We start from the raw sequence: 12,726 nt of genomic DNA on the forward strand, positions 1-12,726 counted from the left end.
TGGAACGGACTACCTCAGAAGGTGGTGGACACGCCTTCATTGGAAGTTTTTAAAGAGCGGTTGGATGGTCATATGTCAGGAATGCTTATCTGTGAGTCCTGAATCGCAGGGGGGTGGCCTAGAAGACCTTTGGATCACCTACAATTCTATGAACGGGAAACCTGTTGCTCTCTGGATGCTGTTGGAATCCAGTTCCCATCAACCTCAACCAGCATGACCAATGGTCAGGGATGATGGGGGCTCGATTCCTGCAACATCTGGAGTGCCATAGTTTCCTGCCTCAGAGAAATGATCAGCGTGCCAATATAGGAACCTAGCATTAGAAACATGAGTGTGAGGAAGAAGATGAGCCCTTATTGCCACTGAAATAAATGAAAATCGATGTTTTGGCTGGAATGTCAGAGAAGTGTTCTCTCTCGCTCTCTTAGACTTCCCTAATCACATCAATGAAGATTATAGCTGCAATGGACAAGCCCCATTCACTCAGGCTATAACTTTAATTAAGAGGATTAAGAGAGATTTAGTGGTTGGAATTAACATTGCGAAGACAGGTGATTCCCCCCCCCCCCGAAAATCATATAATAGTAACAAGTCCAAAATCTTACATCTGGGAATCACACTTTCTGCCCATTAGAACAAAGGCTTAGAGAATTCCTCTTTGATACAGTGTGTGTATATGCACTGAAATTGGCTTTTAAAAGGAGGCTCCTGCCATTACAATTATTATATGTGATTGGGGACTACCGATACCTGCAGCAGTTAAAAGGAAGGATCATATTGCAGTGGTACAGCCACCTGCTTTGTATGCAGGAGGTTCGTGGTTCAATTCCTGGCTCAGAAGCTCCAGCGGGTGCAAAACTCTGTGGCTAGACTGTTGATGGGGGCAGACTATTGCCAGAACATAACTCCAATGCTCAAAAACTCTGCATGGGGTGCCCATATGTTAGGTTCAAGGTTCTTGTGTTCATCTACAAGATCAGCAAGTCCTAGGCTCTGTGGTTTAACCTACAGCGCCACCACATGCACAGCCCTACCATTGGCCTAATCCAGCAGGCTCTCCTTAACGTTCCAGTTCGGGATTTGTAGATTTGCATTCAAATCCCCACGCAACCATAAAGCTTGTTGGGTTGACTTTGGGTCACTCACACTCTCTGGGCCTAACCTACCTCACAGGGTTGTTGTGAGGATTCAAAGAGGGGGGAAACAATGCATGCTGCCTTACTCCTGGAGGAAAGGTGAGATATAAATTCAAAGATCAGTAACGTTGGCCTGTGCATGCAACATTTGATAGCAGTCTGTATTCTGCAGTAAAGGATAGTCCTGATACCACTGTGTTGTTTCTCTGTGGTCCTAATTTGGCTGCAGTCCTGTTGGCACTCACCAGCTGAATTCATTATAAGGGGAGCAGCAGTAGAGCAATGATTATTATAAATGAGGCTTAGTGATTATTAGCAAACTGGAAAGGCAGACTCTCATATGCTAGTAGCAAATTCCTTCTCCACTTATGGATGACTAGGAAGGCATAAATGACATACAGTACAAGAGGGGCGTATCAGGGATGGGTGAATCTGTCAATTTCAGTTTCTCCTAGATCTTCATTTCCCCCTGGTGTTGAGTTCAGTTCTCCACATTTCCACAACAGTTTGCATTTTTTTTAATGTCCTCATGAAAATTAATCAGCATTTAAGTTCAAATTTCTCCCCCAAAAGGCTTCTAATGTTATTATGCAATTTAGCCTAATGTACATATTTTTGCAGGGATGCGGGTGGCGCTGCGGGTAAAACCTCAGCGCCTAGGACTTGCCAATCATATGGTCGGCGGTTCGAATCCCCACGGCGGGGTACCTCTACCTTTTTACATATTTTTGCAAAGCCATTTCACCTGATGCAAATGCATTTTTGTATGCTGCTTTCACTAATATATGCATTTAGAAGCAAAATGTCACCTGGTAAATGCATTTCCTTGGCCAGGGAACTGCACTGCAAAATTCAAAAAAGCATGAATTTTGAAGGATGGCACCATTTAGGTTCAGGCATTGCTTTGTAAAGTGCAGATTTGGCTAGTTTGCCTTTACATGCAAACTAATCCACATTTTATCCTGTCCCTGGGCTTGGGGAATCCCAAGGTACCAAAGACCATTAGCAGAAAAACCTAAATGGGAATTCTACTCCCCCAAAGGAAAAAAATAGCCCAATGAGCATCTTCAGTGCATCCTGAATGTTTACTGACTGTTGGGTGCAATAATTGAAAGCCAGGTAGGATAGAGATTGAAGGGAATGGAGTGTCCTGGAAGAGAACTTGGCTGGCTGGCTAGAACACTGAACAGGAGCATTCCACATTGCAACATTTTGTCATCAAGTCACACTTGTGGTTTCTTGTGCACTGCTGATGCTTTAATCCATAGCAACTGAAAATAATAGAGTGGGTTTCACCTCTGTGGCTTAATCTTTCTAGCATCTCCTCTGTGCCCCTTAACAGATGATTATCCCTGCCATGCCACTGTAATTTCCATGCAGCGAAGTATGTAGAAATCTGTTGCCTCCTGTTTGTTCTTCGTATGGATCATTGCCTTTCCACCCCCTTTCAGTAAAAGCCAGCCATAAAATTTAAAAAAGAGAGAGAGGGATGAGGCCATCCCATAGGATGTACTCGGTACATTCAAGAAGCGTCTGGCAACAGATGGTTACGATCAGATGCCAAAGCAGGAAAACCCCCAGATGAATCCAGGAAACACAATGGAACTTTCGGTTTCTGTTTCAGAAGAGAACCACACTCGCTGGGGGACAGAAGGGCAAACCAGGAGCCAGAAACAGGGCTCTATCTATCCAAAGTTCTCTGCTCACTAACGCATGAGCCCAGTGCAACAATTGTGCCGACTGAGGCTTTGTTACACAATAGCTGACCCTTGTTGTGCAACCCACTGCACAACAATCTTTGTTAATCTACTTGTGTTTTCCTTTATGCAGCAATGCTCTGCCAACATGACCATAAAATATCTTTAACGTAGAAACCTACAGTGTAGTGCTGGCCATAGCTCAGTGGCAGAGAACCTGCTTTGGATGCAGAAGGTCTCGGGCTGAGTCCCCAGCACCTGTCCTCCATTAATGAATGAATTGATCTTTATTTGCTTCAGACATCAGCCATAGCAATAAAAGAACAATGTGATATACAAAGAACAGAAACAAAAGTCAGTTATATAAAGCACACATTAGGGTCCTGAATCAACAGTCAAATAGTGGACCTTATTCTGATTGCCCCAGCTAAAAACCTTGCAACCTTTGCTGTCACCCGCTCATCTTGATCTGCCTAGAGAAAGGACACTGTGGCAGTGGCTGGGTGACCGGTAATGGACACTAAATGAAGGGTGATAATTTCGTTCCTCAAGTTTTTATAAAGAGTGCAAGCCAGAAGGGCGTGTGCCACCGATTCGGTACTGCCATCTCCACAGGGACATAAGCGTTTTTCGTGTGGAATCTGTTGGAATCGTCCCTCAAGTACTGCCGAGGGCAGTACATTCAATCTTGCAAGGGTAAAAGCGCGTCTATATTTTGGAATTGCTAGGTTATGCAGATAGGGTGCCAGAGAGTCGAAACGGGAAGGTGGAAAACAGTCATTGTGGTGTAGTGGTTAAGAGCAGTGGACTCGTAATCTGGTGAACCGGGTTCGAATCTCTGCTCCTTCACATGCAGCTGCTGGGTGACCTTGGGCTAGTCACACTTCTTTGAAGTCTCTCAGTCCCACTCACCTCACAGAGTGTTTGTTGTGGGGGAGGAAGGGAAAGGAGATTGTTAGCCCCTTTGAGACTCCTTAGGGTAGTGATAAAGCAGGATATCAAATCCAAACTCTTCTTCTTCATACCATGGGCAAAATTTCCTTACTGTGGCCAAGTTGTTCTGACGCAGGGAAAATCCCCTGCCTGAAAACTTGGGGAGATTATTCTCATCAATATGTATCCCAGCTCTCCTCCAACCAAGTGGCCCCCAGCTGTGATGGACCACAACTGCCATCATTCCTGACCATTAGCAGGCTGGGGCTGGTGGCTGTGGTCATTCAAAACATATTGCAAAAGCCTTGAGGAAGCCTTGGGTAAACAGGACAGAGCTAGATGGCAGAGCTGTGCAGCGACCATCACAAGATGCATCTTGACAATTTCCCTCGTACCCCTAGCATTTGGAAGCTATTCATGATTCAGGCCTGAATCTGATCAGTTAAATGTGCAGCTCTCTTTTGTCCCCAGTGCCTGTAATGGGCAACCTAAAAACAGCTACAACTCCTTCCCTTCTTACATAAGTGGATGAATATCTTAGGCAAAGGAGCCTTTCCAGAGTGGATTAAGCCTGTCAGAGTTCAGTCCACTCCACCCAGGGGTTTTCATGCAGGGATCCTTTTAACTCTCAGATGTTTTTATTTGGATGCAAATTGCAGGCACGGTCATCCTTTCCGACAGTATGAAGGCTGCCAAATTTCAGAGAGATAGCTGCAGCAATTCAACCTGCAAGGGCAAACTTTGCCTTTTTGTGGGGTGGGGTGAGGCAGGCAGGGTAGAAATAATGGGTTTTATCCAATGCTAGTCATAGTAGACTCATTGGAATTAATGGACACGACTAACTTAGGTTCATTAATTTCAATAGGTCTACTCTGAGTAAGACTAGCAATGGATACAACTCAATGTTCCCTCTACTGTTTTTTTTTGGGGGGGGGGACAATCCATCTGGAAACTGGCGGTGTGTGGGAGGTGGTCCCGAGTACAAAACCTGCCAAAGTTCAAACCAATAGGTCCAGTGATTATTGTGATAAGGTGATTTTAGCTTAGTTTATAAAAACAGCAAAAGTCAGGGGGGTTCCCCCTTCACCACTTCCTAAAAAGTGAAGAGTGGGGGGGGGGAGGGAGTGATTATTTTTAATGGTTTGCTGTGGTGGTGGTGGTGAGAGAATGATTGGGAAGGAAGCAGGCCACCCCAGTAGTCTACTACTTAGGCCCTGGTCTCACAGCCAAACTTCATAGTATGGTGATTCTTGAGGGGGAAAACAACTCTGTTTATTTTCTTCAACATCCCTCCTGCAAATTGCTGTGATTGGCGTGGCCTCAGAAAACAATTCACTGTGATTAAAAGCTACCTCTGTCCACTTCTCCGCCCCAACCCTCCACCTCCGCCTCGAGCTCGGAGAATTTCCCTAGTCACACTAGCTTTGTTTCTTTGGGGAGGGGGGGAACTGGGGGCAGAGAATGTCTATGCATTTATCTTCATGGAGAAACTGAGGTAACAGAGCTACTCAGAAGAGTGATCCTCCTCCCCGATACGCCATGTTAATGGTGGAATCCAACTTACAAATGAGTGTATTCACTAAACTCAGTTTCGGAGAAAGGGGTGTGCGGTGGGGGCATTTTGGCCTGGGTGTCATCCCTGAGGGGGGTGACAAAATCCCCCCTGGGTGGATCGCCGTCGCACCGGATAGGGACGGCCATAGGGACGGGACGCATGGTGCCTATAGGGACGGGGCGTGCCACAGGGCCTCAGCCGCCCTACAGCTGGGGGGGGGGCAGCAGACGGATGGGACAGGCTGTCATGGGCATCCCTATGGGAAGCCATGCATGCCGTGCCCCTATGTGTGGTTTGCCCCGCCCCTGGGCACACCTCCCCAAGTGCCTGAGAGGCTTCCTCCGATGCTGCCTAAATCACACCAATTCACTTCATTGTTGGGGTATGAAAAGTGGAATGGTCCACCCCCTCAGATGATTGTGGAGACGCCTTCCTTGGAGGTTTTCAAGCAGAGGTTGGATGTCCATATGTCATGGATGCTTTAGCTGACTTTCCTGCATTGCAGGGGGTTGGACTAAATGACCCTTGGGTCCTTTCCAACTCTACAAGTCTATAATCGAATGGAAAATTTAAAAAAAGGAGTGGGAATGTTTTGATGAATACAGTGGTGCCCCGCAAGATGAATGCCTCGCAAGACGAAAAACCCGCTAGACAAAAGGGTTTTCCGTTTTTCGAGGCGCTTCGCGAGACGAATTTCTCTATGGGCTTGCTTCGCAAGACGAAAACGTCTTGCGAGTCTTGTGATTTTTTTCGCTCCCCCTCCTTTTTCTAAGCCGCTAAGCCGCTAATAGCGGTTTAGCTGCTTTGCCGCTCTGCCGCTTTGCCGCTAATAGCCGCTAGGCCACTAATAGCGCTAAGCCGCTAAGCCGCTAATAGGGTTGCTTCGCAAGACGAAAAAACCGCAAGACGAAGAGACTTGCGGAACGGATTCTTTTCGTCTTGCGAGGCACCACTGTATATGGTAAACCACTGCTCAAAAAAAGATATGCTAATATGCCTAGATTAAAATGTAAAGCATCTGAAGGAAGATAAATTAGTAAGGCAAGATAATAAGAATATATAGAAGATTTGAGAAGATTGTAAAATGCAACGATAAATGTAATCCCAGAATGTAGAGGAAATCGGGGGGGGGAGCGGGGGAGGGACAAAAGAATATTAGGTTTGATTGATGGATATATGGGGGGATGGGGAGGATGTGGTGATGGCTTTGGTTTATTTATATTGTGATGTAATATGGAAAAAACCAATAAAATATTGTATTGAAATTCAAAGAAAAACAACAACTCTACAAGTCTACGATTTTAAGAGCTGGAGCCCATCCCTCCTAAAAGGGCCAGTGGTCTGGCTGCGGGTGGAGTAGCTTCCATACTCTCATACAGGGTTGTTTATGCATTTGTTCAACTTTTGAATACTTTCTCTCTCTCCTTTGTGTCCCAATTGACAACATTAATGCGCGGTGTGTTTGCACACCTTTTCCCTTTTCACCAGAGATGATGGATTTTCAAGCACCGCAATCCCTCACACCATTTGTGGCACGGACACTGGTGCTGTTTCTTCCCCTGTTGATAACAAGGATAATAAGGAAACAAATGAACATTAAACACAACACTGGTCATGTGGGGTCTGAGTGATGGCTCAGTGGTAGAACATCTGCTTTGCATGCAGAAGGTTCATTCCCCTGCATCTCTGGGTTGGGATGGGAGATGCCCCTGCCTGAAACCCTGGAGACACCCCCCCCCCGCTAGTCAGTGTCAGGGGCTGGACTGAGGAGGAATGGGGGGGCCACCCCCCTTCTCCTGAAACCTTCCCGAGAACAGGAGGACAGTATAGATTTAGAACAGCCTTGACAGTCAGTGCAGACAATACTAAACTATAGGTAGGCAAACTAAGGCCTGGGGGCTGGATCCGACCTGCACATGGTCTGGGAATCAGCATGCTTTCACATGAGTAGAATGTGTGCTTTTATTTAAAATGCATCTCTGGGTTATTTGTGGGGCATAGGAATTCGTTCATCCCCCCCAATATATATATATATATATATAGTCCTGCCCCCCACAAGGTCTGAGGGACTGTGGACTGGCCCCCTGCTGAAAAAGTTTGCTGACCCCTGGTCTAAACAAATAGGAATATAAGAAGTCGCCTGGTTTGATTCAGTGCCCTTGTTCATGTACAGAGTGCTGCTGCCACCAGTATGTCCCTTCCCTGTCCTCCCTACAGAATTTGCATCCAGAGAGTCCACTAGTTCTATTTTTTTATGCTAACAACAACAACGACATGTCGCCCATCTGACTATATTGTCCCAGCCACTCTGGGCAGCTTACAGCAAAATATAAAAATGCAGTAAAACATCAAACATTAAATATTTCCCTATATCAGTGTGGTTCTTCCATTTTGACAACTTGGCTCAGAAACTATCAGGTCAGATGGACTGACACCCACATTGCGAACCTGGATTTTCAAGAGTCAGGTAATTAGAGTCTCACTTTATCATTTTGGAACAATCAAAACAGCAAATCCGAGAGAGACAGAGCTCTGAAAAGTAACTGTGCAGACTTCTTTTGTAGGAAAAATGAAACGAAAAGACACCAGAGGCACTCCCTTGCCATTTCCCGCGGGGGGGGGGGATCACTGTGATTTTAAAATGACTGCCAAGTAATGCTAGGAATTTTCAACAAACTGCAAATATCAACGTCCTAAAATGCTTCCATTTTTATTTTAGTCTGTTCCACTAACAGGTGCATTAGCTATCCTAGCCCACTTAGGGAAAGTAGAAAACCAGCCCATTTTCGGAGGCGAAAGAAGTACTCTGACTGTTTCAAGTTAACCTGCCTGACAATCCACAGTGATGCATTTGCTGCCATCCCCAGGCTCTCTGGTACTACGGACAGTTCTCATCTGACAGGAATTCTCATCTTGAGTCTTTTCAAGGCCAAATGTCACTCAGGAAGCACAAAAATTGCCTCCGAAACGTCCGACTCCGAGGCAATTTGAAATTATCCAGCCTAATTCACCGGCTTCGTTTTGAAGCACTTACTCCACTCTCGGGCTGAGAATAAATGTGGATCCTGGAGGGCAAACATGCTCTTTCTAAAGGACGACCCACTGCACATTTTGAAAAAGTGCTCATCTCCCCTTTGCCCAAGCCACTCGCCTCAGCAGTTCTCCTCTTCTGGCACTCAGCTCAGAGTCCTTCCGGACGTTCCAGTTTCCCTGTTCAGAACTGTACTCCTTCGAGATGATGAAAAACCCCAGTTTAGGCCCAGTGGACACATATACAAATCAAAGGATAAGAGGGGCTCCAGCAGAGTTGTCACTCATTGAGGTGGACTTTCATGTAACACACAAACAAACAAAACATATCTGGAAAGCTATGGTGACTCCAGTTGTATATATTGTCTGCAGCTGCTCCATACCTGTAAAGCTCATGGCTTCCCCCAAATATTTTTGGGGACTCTAGTTTGTTAAGGGCACTGGGAAATGTAGCTCTGTGACGGGTAAACTACACCTCCCAAGGAGTTGCAGGAAGTCATGTGCTTTAAACATGTTTTGAATTGTTATACATGCTCCAATTTTCCTCCCACATGCATCGAGTTTCCTTTGAAATGAAAGGCTTGCACATTGAAATAAATGGGGCAGGTTGACGTACTGACAATGTAATTAAGTTATTAAATGTATGAATTATGCAAGTTAAATAATTTCGCCACATTGGACAGCGAGATGGATAACATTGTTTTTGGTGGAAGATGAACTGCAGCAGAACTCAAACAGTACAGCCTGCAATGAATATGGAAAACTAAGGTTGGAACGGAAATGAGGGCTCCTTGCATCTCTTTGGGGAGAGTAAACAGAGAAAGAGGCTCAAGGACTAAACAATCAGAGTCAGGAGAACGACAAGACCTTTGGGGACAGAGACATTTTTGGGTGAAAAACTCTGCACTGCCCCAAGGAGTATTCCACCATTGTCCTGCTCCACCCATAACTTCGTGCTGCTAGAACGGCCATCTTGTTATACCAAGCAACCATCTTTGGTAACTATTTCCCTGCAGACCATCTATGAATGCATAGTATGACAGAGAGCTCTTGACATATTAACAAATTGTTTTTGAAAATTGAAAATTTTTGAAAATTGGTTCTTGGACTCTGTGCTTTCCTCGTCTGATTCTGCATTCCAGTCATGACAACAGGTCCTAGGACACCCCTTCAGTTTGGCTTAGTAGACAAATACTGAGCTAGGTTTGGTCTGACCAAGTGAAGTGGTACCTTGGTTCTCAAACACCTTGGTACTCAAACAACTTGGAATTCAAACACCACAAAGCTGGAAGTAAGTTTTCCGTTTTGCAAACTTTTTTCGGAAGCCGAACATGCTCTGTTTTGAGTGTTACACTTCCATTTTGAGTGTTATGCTGAGGTCAGTCTGTTTTTGCTATTTATTTTGCGTTTTTGCAGCTCTTTTTGTTTTGTTTTTGTGACTGTGTGGAACCCAGTTCAGCTACTGATTGATTGATTGTGTGACTTCAGTACATTGTTTATTGCTTTCATTTTATGGATCAATGGTCTCGTTAGATAGTAAAATTCATGTTCATTTGCTGTTTTAGGGGTTGTTTTTAAAAGTGTGGAATGGATTCATCCATTTTGCATTACTTTCTATGGGAAAGCATGCCTTGGTTTTGGAACACTTTGGTTTTGGAACGGACTTTCAGAACAAATTAAGTTTGAGAACTTAAGGTACTCTGTGTACCTTATACACTGTATAAGGGTAACATTTGCTCTTCTCTCCACAAATGCTTGGATGAAAGATGTTTCAGGCAGAAGTCTCTCCCAGTCCTACTGGGAGCTGTTGAAGACTGAACCAAGGAGCTTCTGCATATATGGGAGATGCTCTACCATCAAGGTGTGACCTTTCCCCTAATGATATGGCCGGTCCAAGTCGGGAAACCAGCTGCCAGCCGTTCTGCAGCATCCTCTCAAGGAACTGGCCATCTCCACAAAGTAAAGTTTCAGAAGTAGCTGCACTTGACCGGATTCCAGGGTCTTGTTCGTGCCTTTCAGTGCAGGGAGGGTGAACTGCTCAAGATGTTCCCCTGCCTTTGCAAATGAGCTTTCTTGAGTAGCCTTCAGATTTGCCTCCAAGCAGTGCAAGAGTGGGTGGCTCTTAGAGGGAAGTCTGCCCTCTCTCAAAGTCTTAATGGAAATATGTGTGGGCAGCAGCTTCAATTATGACAGGGCACATTTAGACAAATTTAAGGGTCAACTAAGTGGTTATTAATATTGCATGTGGATGGGAATTAGAGGCTGAGGCTTCTCATCCCTTGTCTCAGCAGTGCCATGAACGCCCCCATTGTGTTATTGAACATCTCTCTCTCTCTCTCTCTCTCTAACGGATCAATTGTCAAAGACCCATTAAGAGACAGACAGAGAGAGAGAGAGAGAGTAAGAGAGAGAGAGAGAGCAAGAGAGAGAGAGCTTTTGCCGCTCACTTGTTTCAGACCCTCCCATTCAAGCTGAACAGCAATATTCCTCTTGATCTTCTCCAAAGAACAAACGAGAGAGGGCAAAAGCCAAAGACCCCCAAAAGTGGTGGAAAGGGCAATGGGGTTTTTAAGGGAATAAGGTTTGTTTGCTTGCTTTGTTCCTTCCAAATTAAAGTCACTTTTTGGATGGTAAGCAATCTCCCCTGCTCCCCCCCCCCCAAGTTTCTGGATAAGGCAGTAGAAACTGCACAAGGTGGTAGAGAGAAAGAGAGAGAAAGGAGGTGGCAGAGAGGGAGAAAAATGGGGTGGCCAATGCAGGGAGGAGCCTGGCCAGTCAATGTGTCCCTTGGTGCATGAGCCCCCCCCCGCCTGCAAAGAGGAGGGCTGGGCTGGGCTGGGCTGGGCTGGGCTGGGCTGCACAGCATGAGCCTGGGCTGCTCCCACCGGGAAGCATGGTATGCTGAGAGAGGAGTGAGTGAGCACTGACTAGTCTAGGGGTCTAGGGGGGGCAGTTCCTTACAGGTGGCGTTTAGGCAGAGTGAGATTAGGATGCATAACACCCCCCTTGAGCCTCCCTGGTCCTCTGCCTGCAACCGCTCTCACTGCATATGTATAGTATCCTTCCAATGATGGGTTTTCAGCCGTCCACGTCTCTTGGAGAGCGATGAGGTTAAAGTTTTGACGGTAGAAGGGAATATCTGTAGAGTGGGAGAGGCATCTGGACCAGCCGGCAACATTCCAGGAGATGATGTTTAGGGCAGCAGTTGATTCTTGGGTTTTTAGATTCCAGGAGTGAGCACTGGGCAGCCATTCAGCCCAACCTGGAGACTGAAGGGCAGCCTGGCCTAGAGAATTGCACCATTGGAAGTGAGAGGTGGGTGAATGAAGCCCTCTGCCTGGCCTGCATGGAGCCTCTATGGTTGCCGGCCTCTGCCAAGGATATCGGGGTGACACCAGGCTGGGCTCTGGGGCCCAGAGACCCTTGGTGACAGACAGGCAGACAGGCAGGCAGGGACAGGAAGCTGGGGGGGGCAGGACCCACCAGGACACACATGGGCGGTGGCAGCAGCCCCCCAACAGGCTGCTCTACCGCCTTCACCAGGGTGGGGCTCTCCGCTGAAGCCGGTGCCTTTGTGGGGGCGCCTGGCAGTGTCTCCTCATAACTTTGCACCTGGGGCCACAGGCCCCCTGCCTCTCTTCCCTCCTCCCCCCTGGATTCTATGCCACTGAGGAGGTGGCTTTCTCTGGGAAGTGATCCAACTGGGAGATGACACTGGATATCTGGAGATGACACTGGAATGATGATACTTGGTCATTGTTTTATATAGGGCAGATAATGTTTGTGGAAAGATAAATACCATTTAAATCCATCAAGCCCCCCACTATCTCTTGGGAAACCCATCTGCATGTGCAATTCACAGAAGGGAATTTGGAAACCAATTCCACTCAAAACAAAACCCTCTCCGCTCCCCTTTCACTGTTTAAAACATAAGATGTGTGCCAAAGACTGGTTTGGGGGCCTCAGCGGGTGGGTGGATGGGAATTGTTAGGAAATAGCTGGTTGAAATGACCATGACAGCAGCACTAATGGCTTTTCCCTCGCGCAGACAAAGAGTTGGTTTTTGTTTGCTGGAATGTTTATGCTGACAACGTGAGTAATGTTGAGAACGTTCTTTACAAAATTAAATTGCCACAAATTGAGGATAATCAGCCTGTGCCCTGAGGAAGATGGTAGCATTAGTATTAGCGAAAAGGAAAACACACACATAATAAGCACAACTTGGAGCGCGTGAAGAATCCTTTGGATAATGTGAATGTTTCACTTATTTTCCACTTTCTCCTCTTCTGTCCACTCTGTAAACATTTGGAGCCCAAGGCTGAAGATGCACCATTGTCAGAATCTATATTAGGTTGACGTCTATATCTGACAAAGG

Source organism: Podarcis erhardii, assembly GCF_964252035.2.
Source record: "Podarcis erhardii genome assembly, chromosome: 15".
In the NCBI taxonomy this organism is placed as follows: domain Eukaryota; kingdom Metazoa; phylum Chordata; class Lepidosauria; order Squamata; family Lacertidae; genus Podarcis; species Podarcis erhardii.